Source organism: Pseudophryne corroboree, chromosome 2 (assembly GCF_028390025.1).
Source record: "Pseudophryne corroboree isolate aPseCor3 chromosome 2, aPseCor3.hap2, whole genome shotgun sequence".
Taxonomy (NCBI): domain Eukaryota; kingdom Metazoa; phylum Chordata; class Amphibia; order Anura; family Myobatrachidae; genus Pseudophryne; species Pseudophryne corroboree.
This window is the reverse complement of record NC_086445.1, coordinates 762533503-762538934: the sequence shown is the minus strand read 5'-3', so window position 1 is coordinate 762538934 and position 5432 is coordinate 762533503.

The following is a 5432-nucleotide window of genomic DNA, read 5'->3' as shown; positions in this document are numbered from 1 at the left end:
AACAAAGACCTCCTAACCACAGAACTAAACAATAAATACAAAAAGACAATACTACACTGACCTAAATGCAATACGATACAATACTATAATACTATAAGGTATTTAAGAGAAAAAGAGGAGAGAGAGAGATAGAGAGAGAGAGAGAGAGATTGGCTCGCAGAAAGACAATGATTATGGAGAGAACTTACGCACAAAGGGTATGATCGCCAGCGCCTCGATATCCAGCTCCCGATTATCAGCAGATAACCGTTGATGAGAGAGTGAGAGCTGGATGTGGTCGGCCTGCCTATTTATGCTCCACACACAATGCAATCTCCTGGTCCTACAATCCCATTGTCCATTGGCCGAAGGAATTCGGCCCTGCATCATAACAAAAGGTCATAGGGTGATTCATACAGGTGGGCTGTGACGATTTCCAACAGCTCAGGTGGGTGGGAAACTGGGTTTCCCGCCGCATACCTGAGTATGTGCGAATCATAGAAATGGACATAAACTTCTTATGTCCATAACTATTCGCACGAGCGATTAATACGCTCCAAACCAACACCGGAATATTGCTAATTAAATACTCTTCCGATGGGTACCAAACACTGCAGTATGATTCCTGTTAAACCCTTCGTACGATGCAAAGAGGGATTCCTCAGCTCTGGGACATTATACTTTAACCAAACTTACAGAAACTATCAAAGGGATCATGATCTATAAACTACATTAATTGTGAACATTTGTAACTAATGAGTCGCACGCTACGATCACATAAACTCTACCGTAAATGCGCATACTGCGCGTGCGAGTGCACGCTATTGCGGGTATGCGCTTCCACGGGAGAGCGTACGCATGCGCAGCACGGACCAGTGTGCGGTGCAAATATGGCAACGTGCATTGAGACATTTTTCTGACTTTGACACGACTGCCGACACAGAGGTAGCCACAGCCGTGAACTACCGCACTGTACACTGGTTGATATAGTAGTATACTCGTAACAACTAGTATGACACTATGACGGTATAAAGAATGAAAAAAAAACCACGGTTAGGTGGTATATATTATAATAATAATACAATTATGGATGGACGGACTGCCTGCCGACTGCCGACACAGAGGTAGCCACAGCCGTGAACTACCGCACTGTACACTGGTTGATAAAGAGATAGTAGTATACTCGTAACAACTAGTATGACACTATGACGACGGTATAAAGAAAGAAAAAAAAATACCACGGTTAGGTGGTATATATTGTAATACAATTATGGATGGACGGACTGCCTGCCGAGTTCCGACTGCCGACACAGAGGTAGCCACAGCCGTGAACTACCGCACTGTACTGTGTCTGCTGCTAATATAGACTGGTTGATAAAGAGATAGTATACAATACATACAACAATATACTACTATACTGGTGGTCAGGCACTGGTCACCACTAGTCACACTGGCAGTGGCACTCCTGCAGCAAAAGTGTGCACTGTTTAATTTTAAATTAATATAATATTATGTACTCCTGGGGGCTCCTGCTATAACAACCTGCAGTGCTCCCCAGTCTCCCCCACAATTATTATAAGCTTTGCCTTTTATACATTGATGTGCAGCACACTGGGCTGAGCTGAGTGCACACAGACCGAGTCACACTGTGTGACTGGCTGCTGCTGTGTATCGTTTTTTTTCAGGCAGAGAACGGATATAGCAGAGAACGGATATATTATATTAAAATAAATAAAAGTTAACTAACAACAACTGCACTGGTCACTGTGGTAAACTCTGTCTGACTCTGCACAATCTCTCTCTCTCTTCTAATCTAATTTCTAATGGAGAGGACGCCAGCCACGTCCTCTCCCTATCAATCTCAATGCACGTGTGAAAATGGCGGCGACGCGCGGCTCCTTATATAGAATCCGAGTCTCGCGAGAATCCGACAGCGTCATGATGACGTTCGGGCGCGCTCGGGTTAACCGAGCAAGGCGGGAGGATCCGAGTCTGCTCGGACCCGTGAAAAAAACATGAAGTTCGTGCGGGTTCGGATTCAGAGAAACCGAACCCGCTCATCTCTACTCACAGTGTGCTGCATATATCTGTGCTTACACTGCTTAATTGTGGGGACTGGGGAGCAGCTGTATTATATAGCAGGAGTACAGTGCAGAGTTTTGCTGACAGTGACCACAAGTATTATACGTTGTCTGCCTGAAAAACACTCCATATCTGTGCTCAGTGTGCTGCTTTATTGTGGGGACTGGGGACCACCAGTATAATATTATATAGGAGGAGTACAGTGCAGAGTTTTGCTGACCAGTGACCACCAGTATATAATATATAGCATTACGGTACAGTAGGCCACTGCTGTACCTACCTCTGTGTCGTCATTAAGTATACTATCCATCTACATTCTATACCTGTGGTGCATTTTAGTTTTGCAGTTTGCTGACACAGTGACCACCAGTATATTATATATAGCAGTACGGAAGGCCACTGCTGTACCTACCTTTGTGTCGTCATTCATTAAGTATACTATCCATCTACATTCTATACCTGTGGTGCATTTTAGTTTTGCAGTTTGCTGACACAGTGACCACCAGTATACTATATATAGCAGTACGGAAGGCCACTGCTGTACCTACCTCTGTGTCGTCATTCATTAAGTATACTATCCATCTACATTCTATACCTGTGGTGTATTTTAGTTTTGCAGTTTGCTGACACAGTGACCACCAGTATATATAGCGGTACGGTACGGTACGGAAGGCCACTGCTGTACCCACCTCTGTGTCGTCATTAAGTATACTATCCATCTACATTCTATACCTGTGGTGCATTTTAGTTTTGCAGTTTGCTGACACAGTGACCACCAGTATACTATATATAGCAGTACGGAAGGCCACTGCTGTACCTACCTCTGTGTCTTCATTCATTCATTAAGTATACTATCTATCTACATTCTATACCTGTGGTGCATTTTAGTTTTGCAGTTTGCTGACACAGTGACCACCAGTATATATAGCAGTACGGTACGGAAGACCACTGCTGTACCTACCTCTGTGTCGTCATTAAGTATACTATCCATCTACATTCTATACCTGTGGTGCATTTTAGTTTTGCAGTTTGCTGACACAGTGACCACCAGTATACTATATATAGCAGTACGGAAGGCCACTGCTGTACCTACCTCTGTGTCGTCATTAAGTATACTATCCATCTACATTCTTTACCTGTGGTGCATTTTAGTTTTGCAGTTTGCTGACACAGTGACCACCAGTATACTATATATAGCAGTACGGAAGGCCACTGCTGTACCTACCTCTGTGTCGTCATTCATTAAGTATACTATCCATCTACATTTTATACCTGTGGTGCATTTTAGTTTTGCAGTTTGCTGACACAGTGACCACCAGTATATAAAGCAGTACGGTACGGAAGGCCACTGCTGTACCTACCTCTGTGTTGTCATTAAGTAAACTGTCGATCTACATTCTATACCTGTGGTGCATTTTAGTTTTGCAGTTTGCTGACACAGTGACCACCAGTATACTATATATAGCAGTACGGAAGGCCACTGCTGTACCTACCTCTGTGTCGTCATTAAGTATACTATCCATCTACATTCTATACCTGTGGTGCATTTTAGTTTTGCAGTTTGCTGACACAGTGACCACCAGTATACTATATATAGCAGTACGGAAGGCCACTGCTGTACCTACCTCTGTGTCTTCATTCATTAAATATACTATCTATCTACATTCTATACCTGTGGTTCATTTTAGTTTTGCAGTTTGCTGACACAGTGACCACCAGTATATATAGCAGTACGGTACGGAAGGCCACTGCTGTACCTACCTCTGTGTCGTCATTAAGTATACTATCCATCTACATTCTATACCTGTGGTGCATTTTAGTTTTGCAGTTTGCTGACACAGTGACCACCAGTATACTATATATAGCAGTACGGAAGGCCACTGCTGTACCTACCTCTGTGTCGTCATTCATTAAGTATACTATCCATCTACATTCTATACCTGTGGTGCATTTTAGTTTTGCAGTTTGCTGACACAGTGACCACCAGTATACTATATATAGCAGCACGGAAGGCCACTGCTGTACCTACCTCTGTGTCGTCATTAAGTATACTATCCATCTACATTCTTTACCTGTGGTGCATTTTAGTTTTGCAGTTTGCTGACACAGTGACCACCAGTATACTATATATAGCAGTACGGAAGGCCACTGCTGTACCTACCTCTGTGTCGTCATTCATTAAGTATACTATCCATCTACATTTTATACCTGTGGTGCATTTTAGTTTTGCAGTTTGCTGACACAGTGACCACCAGTATATAAAGCAGTACGGTACGGAAGGCCACTGCTGTACCTACCTCTGTGTTGTCATTAAGTAAACTGTCCATCTACATTCTATACCTGTGGTGCATTTTAGTTTTGCAGTTTGCTGACACAGTGACCACCAGTATACTATATATAGCAGTACGGAAGGCCACTGCTGTACCTACCTCTGTGTCGTCATTAAGTATACTATCCATCTACATTCTATACCTGTGGTGCATTTTAGTTTTGCAGTTTGCTGACACAGTGACCACCAGTATACTATATATAGCAGTACGGAAGGCCACTGCTGTACCTACCTCTGTGTCGTCATTAAGTATACTATCCATCTACATTCTATACCTGTGGTGCATTTTAGTTTTGCAGTTTGCTGACACAGTGACCACCAGTATACTATATATAGCAGTACGGAAGGCCACTGCTGTACCTACCTCTGTGTCTTCATTCATTAAATATACTATCTATCTACATTCTATACCTGTGGTGCATTTTAGTTTTGCAGTTTGCTGACACAGTGACCACCAGTATATATAGCAGTACGGTACGGAAGGCCACTGCTGTACCTACCTCTGTGTCGTCATTAAGTATACTATCCATCTACATTCTATACCTGTGGTGCATTTTAGTTTTGCAGTTTGCTGACACAGTGACCACCAGTATACTATATATAGCAGTACGGAAGGCCACTGCTGTACCTACCTCTGTGTCGTCATTCATTAAGTATACTATCCATCTACATTCTATACCTGTGGTGCATTTTAGTTTTGCAGTTTGCTGACACAGTGACCACCAGTATACTATATATAGCAGTACGGAAGGCCACTGCTGTACCTACCTCTGTGTCGTCATTAAGTATACTATCCATCTACATTCTTTACCTGTGGTGCATTTTAGTTTTGCAGTTTGCTGACACAGTGACCACCAGTATACTATATATAGCAGTACGGAAGGCCACTGCTGTACCTACCTCTGTGTCGTCATTCATTAAGTAAACTATCCATCTACATTTTATACCTGTGGTGCATTTTAGTTTTGCAGTTTGCTGACACAGTGACCACCAGTATATAAAGCAGTACGGTACGGAAGGCCACTGCTGTACCTACCTCTGT